The sequence below is a fragment of the Rhyacophila brunnea genome, unplaced genomic scaffold (genome assembly GCF_057557595.1).
Source record: "Rhyacophila brunnea isolate RB1 unplaced genomic scaffold, BYU_Rbru_1.0 scaffold_4, whole genome shotgun sequence".
Taxonomy (NCBI): domain Eukaryota; kingdom Metazoa; phylum Arthropoda; class Insecta; order Trichoptera; family Rhyacophilidae; genus Rhyacophila; species Rhyacophila brunnea.
This window is the reverse complement of record NW_028233068.1, coordinates 25,312,808-25,336,407: the sequence shown is the minus strand read 5'-3', so window position 1 is coordinate 25,336,407 and position 23,600 is coordinate 25,312,808. Positions and strand designations below refer to the sequence as shown.

At 29.8% G+C, this 23,600-nt stretch overlaps 1 protein-coding gene across 2 annotated transcripts in view; it reads left to right on the top strand.

Moving 5' to 3' along the window:
- Positions 1 to 11,768: 11,768 nt before the first annotated feature.
- Positions 11,769 to 23,600, top strand: part of NPFR (Neuropeptide F receptor) — a 124,257-nt gene continuing 112,425 nt past the window's right edge. Inside the window, exon 1 of one of the 2 annotated variants that reach the window (XM_085953893.1) lies at positions 11,769 to 12,023. The gene's annotated coding sequence lies outside the window, so the exon portion shown is untranslated. The remainder of the gene's footprint in view (positions 12,024 to 23,600) is intronic. The other variant, XM_085953894.1, reaches the window with a different exon arrangement.

Genomic DNA, 23,600 nt, shown 5'->3' with positions numbered 1-23,600 from the left:
TAATTTAGTTGCTAGGACCAACCACTTAGCAACCAATAATAGTGGATTAGATTACGGATTTCTTCTGAAATAACTTTTCATCCAAAACAAAATTAACTGAAAATGAATTGAATTCTACTTAAAGATGACTAAAAGTATTAAAAGAATGCATTGGCATCGTGTTATGATATATTCTAAAAGTTTAAAATGTCTAGCTAGTCGGGAAGTTAGTTAAAAATCGATTGCAAGATTTGTACCGGACAAATAAGGATACGAGCCAATAAAAACGTTGTAAAATGGTGATTAATGGGCATTAAACGTCCACAAGATCATCCTGAAGCCTTCTGAATCAACGACTTCACTAAGTTTAGTGGATGTGCGTTGTAGCGAAGAATAAAAGACCAAGAGAAGTGGATTAGATTTTTGTACCTACGTACTTCATTCACGTTTCAGAAATGTAGCATAGAGCAAGCATGCTGCTATTTTATCCAGTGAAATGTCGCGCCCTTGCAATGTTAGAGTTGCATTCCGTACACTATTCTTGAAGCAAGACAAGGCACAATTATTGTCCACAGCCTTGAAATCGAAGACATGGGCTATTGTAATGTCTATATTAGTCCCTATTATAAAGGTATCATAAAATTTGTGCACGTGGAGATATGAATAATTTTGCAAAACTAGTAAATTGTGTTATGTACCTACTTAAGAATGACAGGGACGTTTAGGCTAAAACTGTAATTTAATTTATTTTACTCATTAGTAATCTAAGAACATAATAAACATATATTTAGTTAAAAAATAAACGTAAAGTTAGAAGGTAAAAAAAATTTATTACTACATCGTATTCATGGATATTTTTAACAATAATAATTTTACAAGATAAAAATAATTTTTTTTATACAACGTTTTTAAATTTTCTGTTGAATCATAGAAACTTGACTTGACTAGCTTAAACGATCAAAAAAATTTGAACTGATAGAAATAATACCGAAATGTCATTTTGAGATTTCATATTGATTTCCATAGTAACGGAGGTATATATTAATAATTTAGTTGCTAGGACCCCAGACCCCAGTGGATTGGATTACGGATTTCTTCCGAAATAACTTTTCATTAAAAACAGAATTAACTAAAAATGAATTCAATTCTACTTAAAGATGGCTAAAAGTATTAAAAAAATGCATTGACATCGTGTTCTGATATATTCTAAATGTTTCAAAGGTCTAGCTAGTTGGGAAGTTAGTTAAACATCGATTGTAAGATTTGTACTGGATAAAAAACCACCGGACAAATAAGAATACGACCTAATAAACACGTTGTAAAATGTAGTTAGATAACTTGTGGTAACAAAATGAAACTTCTATTCTGAAAATTCTAGTTTTAACGTATTTTTTTATTTAATAAAATTATAAAAAATAAAAATATTAAATTGTGCTTTGGTGCTGTCACAATACTAAAACTGGAATAGAGATAATACTAGAATAGAATAAAGCTAGAATAAAAAATATTTCAAGTTATATTGACTTATAATCGAATAGAAAAATTGATGTTTTTATCAAATTAGAAAAAATACGTTTAAATTACGATTTTTTCAAAAAATATTTAGTGGTGATTATTTAAAATAAATTTAAACATTAAATTGCAGTTTTGAAATTATTTTGTATTTGAGGCATTACGATCACCCATTCGCATAGAAAAATATTACATTTTTTCATGTGACATTTGAATGGTGCCTTTCCGTCGCGTCTCAGTTGTCAAATCAATTCGTAAATTGAATTGGTGTGGATCGAAGGAAACTTTGATTGCATCAGAAATACAGCACATGGGTTATAGAAAAAAAATGCCGAGAAAAAAAATATAACACAAATAATATATTATCAACCGATCCAATACATACCGATATAAAAATGTTTCCACGGCCACGATTTGTCAATATTGCGTGTAATAGATATTGTAAATCGTATGAAAATTTGGGAACTCGTCGCCCCATGATTGATTTTTTATGATTGACGCAATTGAAAATAACCCACTTTGTCGTATGCTTATAAGCTATTATGATCTGTTTTATGTTTTTATTTTTATAAAAAAATCTATATTTATTGTGTCCTTAGTAGATTCATAATGATTTATAATAAAAGTTTTTGTTAATTCTATAATAATTGTTTATGTTAAGTATTACTTAATATTTAATTCTAAATGAATAACTATTGCTTTTTGAAATATTATCTATACCATTACTTTTTGTGTAAGTAGTTGATTATATTTTATATTGAAAATTCAACAGCTGTACTTTATAAGACAATACAGTTTGAGAAATATTCTATTATATAGGCCTCGAAATGAATCGGAGTGCACCGGAGCGCAGTTCCGGTTCATGAAATTTCTGAGATTATTGCTCTGTCTCGAGGAGAAATCAAATTGACCGTCTGTGCTCTGTAGGATTTATATTATAATAAGATTAGTAACAAATATAACACACTATTTTTTATAAAATATACAACATTTAGTTAGATAATTATGTTAATATTTTCGAAAAATTATCAAACGCTCCGGTTCAAAAAATATTCCATTTCGAGCGATGATATTATATCGTAGGGTTGCTGCCAAAAGTTGGTAAGTCGATAATTTAGGTATTTATAGTTAACAACGGATTATTCATCGAAATAATAAATATGTATGCTAGAAAAAAAATCAAGGTCATCCGAAAATCTCAGCTTTTAGAGAGCATTGTCATGTTCTGATTTGACAGGGGGTTTGGATGGGAATGGGATGGGGATTGGAATGTAGGGAAAGGTGGGAGTGTGACAATTGATCAGATTGTGACGTAAGGAAGAGAGGAGTGGATATGGGATATGGAATGGGATAGGATGGGGATAGCATGAGACTCGGGGAAATAGGAAGCAGGGTCGTAGGTAGATTGACTTTTACCTCTATAGACCTCAGTTACCTGTCCGGTTACTTCGCTCATTCGTGTGATGTTCCTAGATTAATAAAAAGGCATAATAAATATGGAATTAAAATGACGATCTCAGTTTGAGCGCCACTCTATGATGATGCATAGAGACAATAGTGATAAGGATAATTAAATAAAAAGCAAGTAAAGAAATTTCAACAAATGTATAATTAATGAATGATTTTAACTTGCGGGCGACATTGTATAAAGTTGTATATTTATTTATCAAGTGACTTACGAGCGCTTAACACAATATAATGTTCAGACAAAGTTAGAATTAAAATAAAAAAGCTAGTTCGATGGACCGTAACATAAAAGAACAAAAATCAATACCAAATACAAAAAATAAGCTCTTCAGTTTCCATCGCGGTCCTTGAACGTGCCGGGTCCATGGGGGTACCTTCGATCTCCTGGCCTGTTGGGGACGTCCTTCAGTGGGCCTTCATCAACGTCTCCAAAACGTCAGGACATCAAGGCCATGTGCCCCGGTTCCCGGGACTTGGAACTCGAGAAACACGTCTGCTTCGCTTGAAGGCTAAAAACTGAGAGAGTGCCGCTTCGCCTTTTCGTTCTCAAGCTGCTTTTTCGTTAGCGCCGGAAATAGTTTGGCGAACTGCGTACAAACTATCCGGCGTGATCCTGTCGATGTTTTGTTTAGTTGCCATCCTCAAAAATCGTGTGTCATGTTATAAAATAATATGACAGCATGTCAAACTTCAAATTACAATTACTCCATAACATAATATCGAGACTTGCCAACTTTTGGCAGTGACAATTATACGAGTATATTACATATTATAATCGATAAGTAATACAATTTAATCATCTGTTCGTTTCTGTTTCTTCCATTCTCAATAACTTTTCGTCCAATGTTGATGAAACTTCCACAGCTTATAGACTAGATCGTTGTCACCACTATAAGTTAATCGTCTGTTGGTGTTTGGTTGGTGTTCTGATGTTTCAAATAAACAGTCATTTTAATTATAAATTTGTTAATTGTACTAGCAATCCGAAACCTTTACAGATCTATACTTCGTGGCTGGTTTCTAGATAGAAATGCAAAAAAAGTGAGAGTCATCCATTTATATTTAGAGATAAGCTTTGGAGAGTTCATTATTCGATATCTCAAAATAATCTATGTAGATATTATCTCAGTACAATATTTACCGTCTGGGTTTTCAATTTAGATTTTTATGGATAGTAGTGAAAAGATAAAACAAAAATACTTTAGCTATTTGCGGAAATCACAAACTTGAAAGTTTCTATATAAAGATATATTTTTACTCATTGAATTGATAAGTTGGTACGGTTTTGACATATGCATCGTAAATACGTAATCGTTATAGATGAGGGTGAAATGTAGCTGAACAATATTCAAGTTTTTTGCATTTTTAAATAAAAACTGTTGTTACTCACAATTAAGAAAAAAAATAATTTTCGGAGATGACAGTTGTATTTGGAGTACTAAGTGCCCATATGCGCCACGTAGGTCAAAATGGAATTTTTATGGTATTTTCAGAGCATAAGCCTAGACATTCATTAAACGTTGTAGGTAATCTATTTATATAATTTAAGCGTTATTATTATTTATATTTATCTTAAACATTTGATGACTGGATAAAGTATTTTTATTACATAAAATAATATTCTTTTAAACCTCTCGATCTAATGTTTTAGAATATAGTCATATTTCAGTACATTCATGTGCAGTGGTGAAGATTTTTTAGATTTAATAATTTTTAAACGCATTTATAAAACCATTAGTAAAATTTTTGTTAATATTATATAGTGAAATATTTACGATAAAACATTATATTACTAATCTCTGTGATCCCAAATTTGACAATAATTAGGCATTTTATTATTCAAAAAATGGGCACGATTAACACATTTGAAAATAATAATAAAGATATTGATTATAAGCTACACCTTCGACCATTCAAATGTGACAAAACATCCTACGAATAATGATTATTTTTTAATAATTATTATTGACCTAAGAATAAGGTAGTATTTTTTTGAAATACGCCATTTCTTTTGCTGGAATGAAATGCTGATTATAATATAATGGACACGGAAGGAAAGAAAATCCAATGTTTGCTTTAATATTCTGATTCAGCATATCTAAAGGACAAAACGACGCAGACGATACAAACGGACACTGGCGATCCTAATAATGATTACCGTTAGGTCATGTACACTCGAGACCCAGTTGAGTTGTGAATACGATAGCTTGCAATAACTCGTAGGCGAAGACTCTAAATTATACCCCAATGCCAGATGTTTATCGCTGGACTCAAAGTGAAGAGTATGGGTATGTGGAATGTACCCGGAAAAGTGCGGGAGTCTATGATTGAAGCGACGAAAAATTAGTTAGCGGGGTAAATGTGGAAGTCAGTGGCACCTGCTAGATTTTGTTAACCACCTCCGCCGCCTAAAATCAAAATCATTTTTATACGTTCGCTCCTGCTCAATACATTAACACGACAATATTACGTGTATTTATAAAATTACTTAATTATTTAATATTATTATGTTACAGTAACTGAGATAAGTACTTACCTACCTACTGTTATACTTTCCGAAAAAGATTAAAAGTAATAAAGTAGTTATGAAAAGTTTTCTACGCAGCTTTATAAGTAAGTTGGACATAATATTAAACAAGCTTTTATACGCTCTGAGGAGTGAAATAAGTAATCATCTTACACCAAGTAAATGAGTTTGGTAAAGTTTCCAGAAGCCAATAACGGTAAAAGATAAACATTGTTAACCAATGTAGGTACGTGCGTAGGTACTCGTAAACTTCCCGTGTTTTTATTTTAATATGAAATGATGACATGCGTTTAATTCATAACATTAAACTAGCATAATTCTTGTATGCTTATTATAATTCATTCATTTATACACTACAATTTATATACTACAAATGTTGGGCTTCGTCCTTCGTAATTCCTGGGTCTTTTCGGATGTTACGGTATTAAATTTTTTTTATAACTCCTTAGTTAGAAGCCGACTCGAGAGTGGGTAGATTGTTTGGACTCCGCACCAGTTGAAATACGACCTTATGGTAGATCGACTTCGAAAGAAACTTTTGAGACACTTTAACTTGAGGTTGTATGGATACTATCCGTGGTTTTATCCAACTGGCTTTCTTTTAGGTATGCTTACATACTGTAACTTAAACACTTATTAGACGATATTTATATTTGGCCACTTTTTTCGACTTATATGCGGTGAAAATGAGAACTCTGCCATTCTTCGTAGTATTGACCTGTGTGTCCCTGATAACTATCTTAGAAATCGGAATCATCAGTTGTTTGTTCTCCCAAGGTGCAGAACTAACACGTCGTTGCTAATGCCAATTGAAAGAAAAATAACTATGTTCAATCAAATCACTTCGGATGTTGACATATTCCACCTACGTGAGGATGAGTATATATGGGTATTATTTTATAAATTCTCAAAATAAGGTCTGCTTAGGTCATTCGGTGTACTTCCTTGTATCTAATTTATATATTATATTTTTTGTATTTACACTTTTCTACTGTTTAATTACTTTTATATACATACTATTTACTACTTTAATAATATGTATTTGTTTCTAAATGTCATGATGTAAACGTCTATGTAAAAAAATATGTACAATTGAATTGAATAAAATTGAATTATAAATAAAATATATTGAAGAATCCCCTTGCAATCTATGATTTAATGATTTTTTTATACAGTCCTATTACTGCAAAAAAAATTCCAAATGCAGATACAGTTTTGAGGTATGAAAATTTAGATAAATAGGGTTATTGAGGCTAATTATTAAATTAAGTTTATTTCATTTACTTATAGCAATCTTCACATTTGTGATATGCAATTAAATATATTGTATTGATAAAATGAACGAAATTATTACGTCAGTGAGTAAGTAGTTTAGTTTATACATCAACAGTAGGCTGTCACCTCTTTTATTACTCACAAAAAAAAATTAATAATGCAGTTTATGCTGAAAATTATATTTAAGCAATTTTAGATTAAGAGATAAATAGGTAAGTAGGTTTATGGAGGTCAATATTTTAAATTATTTTTTCTTCAATAGATGGTTGTATTAACTAACTATTGTTCACGATTGACTATTGATATAACGTACCGAATACTTTTAAGAACTATTAAAATTTATTTTTGAATTTAATATTTTTATGTTCTAAGCAAATTTACATATTAATCAAAAAATATGTTATTTTCATAGATTGTCTTCCGGATACACGCAACCATGACTTTAAGTATATAGAAATAATCAAGAATTAAAGTTTTGACTGGTCAATTTTAAATTTTAATATGGTTGATGTGAAAACACCAAATATATCATATTGTAGAATGAGGTTAACATTGATTGTGTTATTAATGAAAGCTGGTATTTTGTCAATAGATTATTTGAAATGTTGTGATGTAGAACTTAATTACAAAATATAATTTATATTTTCTCGGAAACTGTAGTAACAGGTATTCACACATAATCTTTAAACATTGGCTAAACACGTCAAGTACTTAAGTATATTATATAAATAAAAATGTATTATTTTTTTTAAGTCATCAGATGGATATTTTTGTGGAATAAACTGAATTATAGTTAGAATTCTTTTTAATATTGACTAAGTATTAACATAACTATACAGTATTTATCAAATATTTTTGTATTTTTTTTTGACAAGGAATGACGCATTTTTAAGAAATTCAGCGTTTACCTGGCAATAATTCAGGATATTTTATTAAAAGGTATATCACGGTACATATTTACCACATATAGATTATACATACAGATGGTGAATATCAAGTGATAACTTTTTTTTAATTAAAAAAAACAATGTAATTGTTTTAGCATAAAAAAATATCGCTTATAGGTACCTAATTTTGTTTAGACTGACAATATGCATAATAGTAATCAGACATCAATTTCGAAAAAAATGTTATTATTATTGTATTCTGTGCTGGGAGTCTAAGCAAAATAGTTATAAGTTATCACTGTAGTCTTTTTGTTAATATTTTAACAAATTCATACATCATTTTATCCGACAAAGTATATTATGTAAATAAATCTTATTAATTTACGTTCAAAATGGTTTTGGTTTGTTATAATGGGAAGTTTTGATGAAATCGACTTACGTATCGAAACGGACAATAGTTAGTTCATTGAACTGGTAAAAGAAAAATGATTCGTTTTTACGGTAATAAGTATCAGTATTGATAAAATTCATGTCCAGTGAACGAACACCCTACCCTGTCTTGCTAGTTGACACATGTGGATTGTATATTGATTTGAGGAAAAATCGACTGAAAGGTAAAATATCGGATATAAAATCATATTTCTTTTCAAAGTAAGTATTTATATTCAATAATATTATTTACGTGCTATCATATTTTATGGAAAACTAAATGGCATAAACTCAAATATTTCAAGTGATCTGTTGACATGTTTTTGAATTGAAGGATGAAACGGATATGTGGAATTCAAGATGTCTTTATTTTTTTCTGAAAAATCTATTTTTAATCTGTTAGTTTATTTCTGTTGACCTATTAAAAAGATGATTTATTTTTATTAGTATAATAGCTAAAGCTAATAAAGATTTGATTTTTTGATTAAAATTAGTATGGGTAAGGGGGAGAGGCATAGAGATTTATTGTCAAATTGAAACTATGGATATATTTTAATCAACCAACCGACATCTAAATACAATGAAAACAATAGAAAATATATTTTTATTTCACAGAATAAAACGCTAAAAAATAAAGGTTCGACTGTAGTAGTTTTCTTTAAAAAAAATACATATATCAATTTAAGATTTAGATACTCAGTGTCAGCATTATTCAATTATGAGGGGCTCGATAAACAAACTATCGCGATTGAATGAATATCTCACTCCGCTTTTATCTTATCACTCAGTATCGTTAAGCCTCGGGCTATATATCTCACTAGTTTTCATATATCTTATATTATTGACTTTATTGTACCTATGTAAACTGTACTTGGCAATCATTAAATTAACCATCCAATCGCAATCCAGACAACAACCGCTCTTCACTCGCTCTATCATCAACATTAACATCAACACACAATAACTATTCACCCCAAATGTGTTTTAATAAGTTGTCTTTGGACTCTTAAATTAAAAAAAGCAATGATTTTTACGAAAAATAAAGTTGCATTTTATTTAGTTACTGATGAATAATTGCAATAAATAACCCCTTTAGCATCTTGTTGATTTTTTATTGATTGATTTACTTTACTTAATGTTTTATTAACTTTGATCGATTAATTATTATTTGTGTACCATCTGTATCTATCACAAAATTTCCATTAATTTTGTATAATTTTATTGATCTTATCTTGGGGATTTTATAATTTGTATACGTAATTAATTATGTTTTATCAATATTGCGATATCACAGTCTCAATATGCTAATATAATGGAATGGATTAATCCGTGTTCTTATCAAATTATCTTAGACCATTTTTTTGTACAAATCTGAATAATGATACAGTATGTATGCTATTATGTGAGAAGGTAATTAATTGAATTTTCACGAATTAAAAAACATATTTATATTTTCTACTCAATTGGAGGAAGTTATGCGAATGAAAAAACGTATCCGCCGCAGTGAGTAAGTATATGATTTTTTGAAAAATTGTAGTAAAAAGAAGTGGAAATGATTGTGTTCGCAATTTTTACGTTGTATAAAAGACGAAAACAAATATCACAGTCCCCATTCGTTTAAATACGATGTTGATTTAAGAGTTGGAAAAAATAGCAGCCAGAGTATAAGGATATAACATTTTATGCTTTGTTTATGCAGCAGCGATTTGCTAAATAGATTGGTGAAGATTTACGTAGCGAGTAAGATAACATTCTGAAAATAGAAAGCGGTAACCTTAAAATTACTGTGATAGTTTAATGAAAGAAATAAAATAAATAAATGGGACATCATGTACGCAGTACAGCAATGAATGCTGCTCAAAAATCAATGGATGAATAATAATTATTGTCCAAGCAACCAAGTTGCAAGCAGTCAAACAAAATAATGATTAAATGATAATATATCTAAAATAATAACATAATATTGACATGAGTTAAAAATAACGTTGTAATAAATTGGTTCTAAAAAATAATTAATTGATGATGATGATGATGAGTGGGGTGACATATTCAAAATAATTTAGAATTTGGAGAAGGTTACATGACAACGTAGTCAATACGCAATAATTGTAGTTTTCTCATACCAGACATTTTTTAAATATCTCATTTAGTAGGTTATAATTTTCTTAAAATTATTTTTACTGTCAATTCTCGTCAACATTTTTTAGAAATAACAAATACTTTTTTAAAATGTTCAGTTATAAATTTATTTATACCTACTTATGCCACAATTACAATTTATTTTTTTAACTGTGAGAAAGTACAAATAAACATATAACTTATAAATAATTGTTTATTATTTCTAATAATAGGTTATAAAGAGTTTTTTTTAATTAGTTTGTGGATTCGTGTCAAAAATTATTTGAACAATTAATTGCTAGAGCACGCTGACCGCCGAGAAACATTGGAAATCCTAAGTAAGTCATGTTGCTTTTTGTGGAATCGAATATAGTATTATAAACTAGAAACAGAGTGGAGGTGTTGGCTACAACTCACAGTAAACCATGTTATTACCGAAGATTTTGAATAAAATGCAGACAGAGATTTTCTTATATTTAATAACAAAAACATTGACGAAAAGAATATTTTTGGTAGTTAGGTTGTCGCAACAATCATATTGCTGGTTACAAGGTAGCTCTTAGCAACCGAAATGTTTATTTTGAATAATATTATTTAGTGATATTTCCGAATTTACATTTCGAGATCCATAATAAATAAGAAAAGTAAAATAAGTAAAGAAAATAATCACAAATAATTATCACAAACATATCATTTTTCTTCTGATTCAGGTATAAGATTTATTCTTTAAAGATTGATTTCGATCAAGGTGACTGTAGATCTATACAGAATTATTATTGAAAAAAAAATTACATAGAGGTACCAGAATTAAAAAAAAAATGAAACATTATTTTTATGTTTGTCGTGGTTAAATTTCATTCAGAAAATAATAAAACAAGTGTTTATAATAACGGCCGCAAGGCGTCGGAAAGTAACGAAACTGCTTCGACGTCCCGATTTCGTTAGACAGCACGAGCGCCGCGACGCCGACATATTTTTTCACTCGGTACGGCACCGAGAACGACGCTAGACGTCCCTTAAGTGATTACGGATACAAACAATAGTGCGCGCTTATTTTACGGAAAAGTTTATAATAATAAGTATAAAAACCAAAACTCTAGAAAAGTTGCAGGAAACAATTGACATTTAGTTCAACTTTTTAAATTTAATTATAACGTAAAACATTGTAATACGTATGTATTTATATTAATCTAAGAATATGTATTTTAATTAAATTCAAGAGCTTATTCGATTAATAATGTGTTATTGAAAGTTATTTATTTACTTAATATTGTTTTTAAATATTATTATATTAATAATAAAAAATAGACAACCTAGTTAGTATGTAAATAATAATTTATATACGTCAATTAAATAGCGTCTGGTAATGTAAATTATATGAGATATTTGAGTTTGAAGAAAAAGTGCGGACGTAAATGTTATTTTAAAAAGATAAATATTTGGTGGTTAATAATATTATCATGGTGCAAATACTTAAACACTTTGTGTGAGAACGTGCGTATTTTTATGATTAAGTTGATAGCACTGCTTATTATCAATCATATGATGGTATCTTCATTAGGCAAAGTGTAAAAGTTGTTTATATTGAGCTTGTCTTTAATGGTATATTTTGATGGATAGCGTAAAATATAAGCGGATGATGATTTTATGGCAGTAGCCGATGAGAAGATAATATTAACACTATCAAAAAACCTTTTAATACTTAATCAATGGTGTTATTACGGGAAATGAAGTACATTTCCGATAATGATACTTTATTAAACAAATCGTGACAAGTTTTTTTCATACAAGGAGAATTGTTATAGATAACGAAAAATAATAATTTGAAGGTAAGAAAGGAATACTTATTTATTATTATTTCATATATTGTGTTGTTCAGTTATTAATTAAAGATTTTTATTTATGCAAAAAAACATTTATTATTATTTTTAATGATACTTTCAACATTTTGAAGTACTTTCAGTAATTGGTAGTGTTTAATTACTCAGTAATTGGTAGCAGACGACAAATCCAAGATCGCCTTGATGGTAGTCGACCTTCGCTAGGGTATGGCATAATAAGAAGAAGAATTACTAGGTACATCTTTATCAAACGGCAGTTACATATTGTATTTTCATTCATACCATGCCACCTTCCATCAGGAATTGGTAACCATCAGTGAAATATGTTTTATCGTTTGTTACTTGGAAAAAGTTCGGTGGAGCTGCACTCGTACCAATCACGGAGGTTGTTAAGCCAAGAAAGAAGCCAAGATCTTTCCTTGGATGCTATGTTGCAGAATTATGTACGAGTAGGTAATTTTGACCTATGATAATGTCATGGTTTTTAAACATAGTTATTTTTGTTAATTCTACTTTAGTTGAATTATTTATGTTGCCAGCTGTTTCGGGCTGTGAACCATATTTGGAACAGTCGATTATTGCTAAAGATGTAGAGATTCATTGTATGTCAATATCTTAATATCTGGTTCTTCTTCTTCTCACAATAGTTGCATAGTCACACTGTGGCTTATTAATTGAGGTATTATTATAATATTTTTTATATTATACCGACCGAGATTGGAAACAAGTTATTCGAATCTTCAGCTTTAATTATAGTTGGACGATCCGATTAAAGTTTTATAGCCCTAACTAGCCGTCAACGTAAATGACTCAATTAAAATAGAATTAACGAAAATAACTTTGTCTTAAAACATTTATCATAGAGTCCTACCGTGTAAACGCCAGTTAATTTAATATTTCATTAAATGGCCAAAGTACTATAGTATTATTTTTTTAATAAATATGTGAATGTAGGTGAATTTATGTTAATTATTATGAATTTATTTGAATATACATAATTTTACAAAAAAAAATCATATCTTTCTGTATTGGCTTGTAAAATATGAAATACAATGTATTTCCAATTTGTGGGCATATATACCTCGATAATGATCAAGATTTAATTGGCAATATCAAAAACATGTAAGTAGTTAAATGACGCGAGGGATTGGAACAATGTAATGAAATCTGGTTAAAAAGGTTTGTCGAATGTTTCAAGTTATTATGTAATATAAAAAAAGTATATTGAATCATTATTTTTGAATGAATGATATTTTTGGAAGGTTAAAAATATAAAAAATATTCACTACCTATGTAAAAATAAGAAAACCATTTTAGGAGGCCATGGTAGAGAATGTCAATTTCTTCTGAATCATTTATTGTGATCATATTTTGCTATTATATCCTGTCATAATTATTATTGACATAAAATGAAATTTATGTGCTCCATATAAATTTGACATATTGAAAATCTTAAACCAAACATAATAAAAGATGTATTCATTGATAATAATAATGTAGTACCTAGTTATTACGTTTCAATTATATTTCATTGATAATTATTTATTGTACTTGTGTAAAAGTACCCGAGTGAAAAGTAAAAATAGTGTTTTATGTTTTATTTGAAAAATACAGCAATATTATTTTCTTTTATAATATGCAATATAATACTAATTCCACTTTATATAATATTAAATATTAAATCGAGCCGGTTTCTTGAAATTAGTAAGTACTATAAAATTGCGTTTTCCAATATTATTTATAAAATATTAGGTACCTATGTTAACTACATTCCATAAGTAGTGATAAGTCATATTGGAAAAAAATGAGAGTGGATAATGATATAAATGGAATTAAAGGGTTATCTTTCTTATTAGGAAAAAATATTTTTGCAGATTGATTTTTGTAGATAACTACTCAATTTTATAAGATTTTTTTTTGTTTTGTGATAATATTATATTATTTTATTTAGATACTGTTTATTCTTCTTTTATAAACAATACCAATTTTATCAGTTAGGAAAAGTATACTAATTTTCTTTTATATTATGTATATGTATACTATATGTTTTGATTATGTAAAACCTATTAAATCTTTTATAAATTGAAAAAAATATATAATATGTAGTTACCTATCCCTAACACGTGTATTCAAATTCGTTTTATCCCACTGTTAACAGATTCAAAGGCAATTTTAAACAAACAAAGCACGTTCCTCTAATAAGTATCCATCGTGGATGTAAATAATTGACACAGAAACAACATTTTTTGCCTGTGATAAAAACTCACCTTTGTTTTACTAATTAAAAATATTAATTTAGAAATAAATTGTATTATATCTACAAAAAGGGTGGGAGTGCAACGTATGTACAAACACTGATAGCCCTCTTGAATAACGAGTAGGTAGATTAATAATTTTTGTTGTAATTAGTATCATTGAATGTAAAATGATAAAAAAATCTAGCAGTTCTAAAGAGGGTAATTGATTATTTATGTTAATGAGATTTTTTATTTAATATGTTAGTGTAATTTATCAAAAACCTATCTTTATGTTAGATGCTTGAATACATAATACGTATAACCATTACAAAAATCTCTAATTCATATATATACAACGAAAATGTTTGCTTAATAAGCACCAGGAAGCGTTGCGAATTTGTATAGAAAGTTTGTTCTTTCGTATAATTTTATTAATTTCAAAATTTGATGTTTTAACTCTCTACTGGAAAAAGTTCTTTTTGATTTATGAAGTTTACAAAACATTAGAACGGATATATACTGTACATATAATTTTGAGGATGTGAAATGAGTTAAAAAATGTAGGTACTTATGACAATAAAAAGGGTTCAATATACCCTCCTCCACCCGCCGTGTCTGTACAGCCGTGGATTATGCACGGCCGCCTTCCACAGCGCTGTATTATGACAAAATGAATATTTAACTGCTCACATTTCGTCCCGAATGGAGCCGCACGGGACTGATTATCTGATTATTTGAATAATATTACCACCAATTATTATCTTCTAAATGTGTATAAGTAAAATAATGCAGGTGTCAAATAAAACACTGTAACCTAGTTGACAAACATAGCAAAATAATATATATAGATAAATCTAATTAAAATGACACGCTATTTTTAATAATTGAGACTAAACTTATAATGTTTAATTCGCAGATACAGTAAATTTATACAAACATTATAAGATGTATGGGTACTTATCGGACTCACATTCTTTCTTTGTTATAGATTCAATTTTTAAAATTTTCAAGATAAGGCACACATTTAACAGAATATATATATATGCCATCTGAAGGCAACCATCGAGGAAAATTGTTCAGAAAAAAGATTCGTCCACGTATAAAGACAAGGTTAAGGTGATCGAATCAAAGGAATCGAAAGCCTTTTTCCTCCCGCAAGTATTGCGATTTGTGGGAAAGAGACAATCATCCTAATACCTAGTTTTGGTGTATGTAAATGCATATAATACTGTACACGAGTAGTATAAATTTTAGTTATAATGTTCATGTCACACACTTGAATGTATGTCTAGAATTAAAATATGCATTTTGAATTTGCTCGAGCACAAGATTTCAACCTGTGACACATCGAAGAAAAGCCGATAATTCTAGTCATTGCTACATTCATAATAACATCATTCTATTTTCGATTAACAACTAACTCAGATTTTAAAATCACGATTATGTTTGGTACTCATTGGAGATGAATAATACCAATAATATTTGATGGTTATTTTTATTACTAAATTATGTTTATATAATCTTAATCTTTAAATGACTTTATGATATTATTTGGTACATTATTATAAATTCTTAATCTTGAAAAACAGATGTAGTAGGTGGGGACTTTTGTGTTTGATAGAAATAATAATAAACTCTTCAAAAGACACATTTATTCAGAATATTATATTTTTCCATGTTGACGAAGAATAATAGGGCCCATCTTGATAAATATACTTGATGACAATATCATCCTGAGTAAGATTTACGTCCTCTATATCATCGTGTAAATATTATGAAAGGCTGAAAAGTGATTTTCAAACTCGGCTTTGCTACTCAAGATAGAATGTTTACTTGAAAATTTTAAATTGGTTCTAAGAGAAAACTTTACCCGCTGTGTTGATAGAGAAAATCATAAAATTTCCTATTCACATCACAGCTTTTCTAATACGTACATTATAAATTATTTAAAGTTTTGGACAGACGAATTGGTATTAAACAGTGTTATTCGAAAGTTTCTATTATGCATAGTTTTAAAAGCGATATTAAAATTAATCTTTTGTTCTTTGTACAACAATACTGGATTGTCACTTAACTATTGACCAATATTATTTATATATTATATAGGACATAAATATTTATTTCACCTCTTTCTCTTTTTATGTCATATCTGTATCGGAGAATGGTGAGGTTTTTATTTTACCGCAACGCTGAATAAAAATTATTGAGCTCAAATCAGCAGGTAGGATTACCGAGTCAAGACGTACTTCTTTTATATTTCTAACGTTTGTTCCCCGTTCTTAATTTTTCTAATTTAAACTACTTTGATTATTTCATTACCACAATTCTACCATCTAGACAAATTATTGATTCCACATTAAATTTTTTCATGACGTACTTTAGATAATTTAGTTATCTGATTTTTGTAAGTAAAATTATTTACATTTTATAGCAGAGTTCTTCATTCAAATATTTAAATGTAATTATTTACTTTTGTGTTACAAAATTTTAATCGACGTGTAGATATTAATTATCTATACAAATAATACACACTTAAATTTGGATGTGTAAAATATTTAGAATGAGACATTCAAGTAACGAATTTAGACTAAGCAGGACTTTATGAAAACGTGTATGGAATATATTATTTTAAATAAACTATTTTTTTTATTCAATGAATAATTCACAAGATTTAAGAATAAAGCATTGTTTTACTGAACATAAATAATTTGAAAACACAACTCATTGTAATAGCGCCTAAACACGTGCATGGGTTTACTTGCGTCAATAGTGTGTATTTTTTCAACTATCGCGATAATAACTTACTGCTTACACGTAAAAGTGCTGACTGTCTCGCCAATCTCATTCTTCAAGAATAGGCGAGACGCGATGTTGTCATTTATAGTACTATTTGACAGGTCGTGAAAATCGGTTAAACTCAAAATGAGTTTGCGGGGTGTGGTTCATTTTTTACCGGCAGGTTCGCTACTGTCGTTCTACTGCGCAAGCGCAGATATCGAACAATCCCAACTGTCGCGTGAAAATTCAGACGCTTCCCAAACTTTTTTGTTTCATGCATGCAATCTTGCAACTTGCATGTTAATACGTGTTTACACGTGCATTTTATTATTATGGCCGCGATAATACGTACTGTTAGCAGTAACTCTATGAACGTGTAAACGGGGTATAAAGAAGTCTTAGAAGAATATTTGAAAATACCTAAGAGAAATAAGTGAATAACTACTAGTAAAAATCTTTTTGAAACAAATCGACACCCAGCTGGATTAAAACCTGTGTCCAGCGGAATTTGTACCGATGTGACCTGACCACTAAGCTATATTATGTATCTAATTGCGACGAAGTTAACTAGTGTTTTTATAATTCTCTTTGAAGAGCTTTCTAAATTGCGCTGCTTTTTGGCAATCATCTTTTGTATTTTAAATCAAAATAAATGACTTTATTTACTAGTTGATAGGAAATAGCACTATTCATTATGTTTGTTAAATATTTTTACTTTTTAGTTAATTTCCATTTTAAATTTATAAAATATCAAGAGCAGTTTTGGATAATAATACTTGTCTAGTTTAATAATAATAATATATAAAAAATGTACACACTCTCAAAGTCAATTGTTATTCATTAATTTTCTTCTTGACAAATTCCGAAGAATATATTACGACAATATTGACAGGTGCGATTTATAATTTCAAGTTCGGAAGCTTGAAATTTTCCATATTCCCATTATTCAAGACGAAAATTTATTTTCAAAATAGCATATGGCTAATGGGCAATAGTTTACAACTCACTGACTAGACAGACGGTCGTTTGTCAAAGGCATAATGAATTTTTTTCTAAATAGGGCATGTAATTTCAATTTGATTGCGGTTACTAAATTGGTAATCCAATGAACTCAAAATGATTACCGCTAAAAATGGTAGTGTACTATTAAATATTTTCAGTTTCGGCAGTAACACTGAGACTTATACCCCGTTTATACACAGGTATGGATTTACTGCTGACAGTATGTATAATAATGGCCATAACAAGAAAATGCACGTGTAAACACGTATTATCGTGCAAGTTGCAAGATTGCATGTATGGATAAAAAAAAATCAGCATGTTCTGAATTTTCACGCGACAGTTTGCACTTATGCGATATCTACACCTGCGTAGTAAAATGATAGTGTCAAACCTATCGAAAAAAACCACGCAGAGAATTTTGACGTTTATCAGTTTTCATAAAAAACAAATAGTAGGTACCACACAATGATAGTAACGCGTCTCGCTTACGCTTGAAGAATGAGATTGCCGAGACAGTCAGCACTTTTGCGTATATACCTAGTTACAGTTTTACAGTTATTAACGCGATAGTTTAATTTACACACTATTGGTGCCAGTAAATCCCTGCATGTGTACAGGCGCTATAAATACTATATAAAGCTGTAATACGAGACTATTACACCAGTTAACTCTGAGTATTTTGTGACAGTGTGTATGTGTAAGGCTTCCGAAATATATATACAGAAACTTCAAGAAGTAAGCACCATTTTTCACATATAAATCAATTCAACGATTATGGTACCTTTTTGTAAGAGGAATAAAAATGGAGTGAGGAAAATAAAATATGACGTTTTGCCATTTTAATTAGTTTACGGAAAGAATAAAATAAAGTTTCTTTTTATTGTGTAAGAGACTAAATAGTCGTCCCAAGCTTGTGTCGGGTCGACTTGAAGCTACTCTAATTTTATTAGCAATCTGTGTTGTAAATTTTTTTACGATTTCATTAATTATCATGATTTCGTCCGCGTGAAATACGGAAATAAAATGTAGGCAGATATACAACATGAAAAATGAACTAATCTCCCCCTCCGAAAGCAATGCGAAAGACAACGTGCTATCTAGACATGCGCCCACCTACCCGCACCTAATCTCACCACTCCGCCGCTGCTATATGATCAGTTTGTTTACACGTGATGAACAGTTGCAAGTGCAATGTTTTATCGTAACTTCAAAAGCGTTACTAAATAGGTAACAACCAATATTGTGAGTAGTCGATAAGATGTGGAAGTTTTATCAATTTAGGACGGGATGTTTTTCAATTATAACAAAAAAAGACATTCATAATTCTATTAAAATCAATATTTCAAAATCACGTATATACAATTTTATTATTTCTATAGATTATTCTTTTTCATTTTACTTATTTCAAATGGAATTTTTTATATTGAATTACGGGTACCTATTACTAAATTGAACAGAAACTTGGCAGTTCTATAAAGAAAGTTCTTTGAAAGAATGTCACTGATAGTTTGTTTCATAAAAATAACAACACTAAACAGTCATTTCTAGTTTTTTCATGTCGAAGCTGAAAAACTTATTTATGACAATTCCTTCCACATGTATGTAGGTACGCTGTGTTTCGTTACTAAACGTAGTTATAATTCTTTCAGTCCAAGTGTTTTTAAAATGGCTAAATAATTGCTTTGTAGTTTATAAATTGTTTATAAATTTATTATGAATGAATAAAAGATGGGACTAAACGGCGACCCAAATTGAGCTGCATGTCACGGTTCTTATCGCCTACTGTCACGGGTTGCCGCTACGGGGAAAAGTGTGTAATGTCGTTGTTCTTGGTGCTTAAAATGTTGTCAAACTGATGCTCCCATCCCGTAGCACATTTTGAACCTTTAAACGAACATTGTCAGTTGGCAAATCTGATGTAATCACTAAAACAACAATGAGGGCACTTGAACTGCACTGCATCAGCACCTGCATGACGTTTTGAACGTTTTTATCATATTCCACAGGACTGCACTTTTCGAATGTCATGTCAAAATCACGTTTTTTTGTGTTTAGCGGTTGGGACTATGTATTTTCTATGAGAATCTTGTCTATTATCTATGGTCTGCAAGTTGTGTTCTTTTAAAAATATTATTTATGGATGTCATGTCAAACGTAATTTTAACGTACGCACACGTAGAAACTGTTAAAATTAATTAAAATTAGCATGAATAATTAATAATAATTCAAATTACTAATACATTATAGTAGGCAATCTTCCTCAGTGTCATTATTCGGTGAATTTACGGAGACCATCTCCGTTAAAAATATTCTGCAAAATGACGAAACCATAGACAAAATTTTCACCGCGACAGCGTGATAGTAGGTGACACCCACCTCAATGTGGGTTGTGCTTAACTGCTACTAGTTAGTTGTTCACTAAATTGCATAAAAAACACTTGTACATATTTGATAGGTAATTTAATAGTATCGCAGAATAACACAGCTCATAATAGAGTCATTATATTAGTAACTAGTTGAATCAGTGAATTTATAAAGTCTGGGGGACGTAGGTCTATGTAGTGGGAAAAATATCTTACATCGAGATGTGTCAAATAAGTTAGAGAAGCATTCAGTCGGAACCTAATATATTGTTGTGGAATATACACGTATGTCGTATATAAATGAAATATGGACATGTTGTAGGTGTTTGTATTATTTTCAAATCAGTCTACCACAGTAAATATCTGAATATCGATAAAAACTACAATCAAATACGATATGTTTAATTAGGTTCAAGTATTAATTAAATCGATAATACAATATATGGCTATCAGAATAATCATTTTTAAACTATTGATTCGATAGATAAACTTTAAGGATTATATTCATGGAAAGTTTCCACAGTTTCAATTATGATTTGTTTTGATACCCATAATAATAACAATATCCTTTCATAGTATGTATTTAGTGGTATTATCATATTTTCAGAATGAGGTGAAATAGCATAAATATTAGATATAAATACTACAGAATAAATAATACGGATAACTTAGGTTAAAAATTGACATTATTCATTGAGGAAAAAACAACACTCACAATTAAATATATATATAGGTATCCTAAATTTTGAAATATTAAATTTTAATCATTTTTGGCGATCCGGCTTTCACCTTCGATATCTTTCTTCTATTACCTATTGTAAATATGTAACTAATGCATATACTACTTCTACCCTAACTCATTACTGGGGTGGCATCCACGATTGCCGATCAGTTGTAAAATGTCATGGTTCCGGATGAGAATCCTGGGTCTAGCAAATTCACATGTTGATTATTTTTCAATGTGTGCTTGGATCCAGAGTAATTGTATGGACCTAATAAAAAATCTATTAATACAATTTACACCCGTGGAGGTTTGTATATTCTTCTTAGGACGAACGTGGTAAAAAAATGATTATTATTATGATAACGTAATAGATTCTTGGGTTTTCACCGCGTGTACTTCTTCATTCTTTTTTCAACGTTTCGTGCTCGTTGCAGAAACCATTCTCAAAAGATATGTTATGATGAAGTGTAGTGTAGGTATAGGAATGTAAATGCAGCTCTAAGAATGTCAAGGAATCCGATTAGTAATCTGCTATGTCAGTTGTGTGTGTTGTGATGACTAGATATACCAGATCAAAAATTAGATTTTGCTGACAGTGCCAGAAGCCATGACCTATGAATTTCAATTGATTGATTTACCAATCGTAAGAATATCTCTTATTTAGACCCAGTATCTTGGTCTCAAAGTCAAAATTTGTATCCCATGTCCATGCAGTGCCCGAAAATCGCTGACATCGTGTAATGTTTAATTTTAGTACATCTACACTATACTACATAATAACACATCTCTTGAGAATGGCCTCTACAATGAGCTCAAAACGTCAAAAAAGAAGGAAGAAGTACACGTGGAGAAAATTTAAAAATCTGTCACAATAATAAATAACCGTGAAAGTTTCAAATATTAGATTATATTATATAAATTAATAATTTTTAGTTATTTATATTATATTAATAAAAATAATGTGGGTCAATATAATATTATCTTACTTTTCCAACAAGAAAATACTTAAGAGTTTCTAGTGCCTGGAAAATTCTTTATTTACGAATAATTTAGCTTCACGACATTTTAATTTGTTAGTTTAGTACCTAAATATTTAGTAAAGTAGTAAATAACTATAATAATCGGTGTGAGTTATATATTTAACATAGGGTAATATTGTGTACCAACCCCTGTAGAAGTCGCAATGGAAAACCCGGATTAATAAAAACTAGTCAAACAGAATAGTATAAAACTTTGATCAATTAAAAGTGAAATTAAATTTTAATTAAGTATCCATATGATATTCAACACAATGCTTACGGGCCATTTTAATTAATTTTGTAATTAACGTTTTAATTTGCATTTGAAAAGTAATTATTAAAAACACAATTTTGTGCGGCCCGTAAGCTATGGGTTAATTTTCGAAATGTGTATGTATTTTTTTTATATCGTAATAATTCTCAGTCGGGGCTGATAGACTGATTGATACGTCATATTCACTTACTTTCAACAAACCTGAAGTGTCCGTTGATCCGGTGAGTTTATGGTGGCTCTATTGTTGTTTATTGCCGCTTGGGTAACACCATATGACTGCGTTGGTCCAGCAGTTATCCACTTGCTTAACGACATGTTCAGGCCATTGCCGTTTCATCAGCTTAGCGACCTCTATAACATTGCGCAGTGGCTGACTGACATATTTACACATAAGTTTGTTTCTTGTTTTATTATTCTTTAATGTTTTTAAAAACAAAAATACGTGGGTATTTAATGATTTTTCTATGTATTCTTATTTATCTTTTGAACGTATGAAAAGTATGACGTATTTTAGATGTAAGTAGCAAAATTAATAATACGTGGTCCGTTTATTTTTTGTTGCTTTAGCTTTACGTGTAGTGCAAAAACTACATACATATTTGATATTTTTGAAAACACATGGTTCTTATTATGTACTTACTTTTATTTATATAATACACACTATAAGAATAGTTTATTAAATTAATACCATCGACCGGGGGACTTATTACTTACTTCACTGCTAACCTTTTAATTATTTTTCCCGACCATGTCCGACCCTAATAGGATCATATGTGCCTTCACAGAGGTTTGTATTACAAGATTTTGTTTTTTACGAGAAGTGGATGTCAGCCACTTGCTCAACCTATTAGGTCCATACCCGAGTCACACAAATTGAAAAACAATATGTGTACACTAGTACAGGATTAGAACCTGGGACCCGCGGCGTGATAGTCGAAGCCGCGCGGCCACCGTGAGTGTTAACCTTTCAATTACCATATTTAAATAACAAGTTAATTATATCTAATGGCCAAGTACTCCAATCGCGCCAGTCGCAGTGTTAGCACTAAATGAGTTTGAAATGAGAAAATGAAATGAGAAAATAATTGAAAGAAAAAATATCGGCCATCTTTATGAATCGAGCAGATTTGTTTAATCAGTTAACATTGGAAGACTATGCTGACTAAGT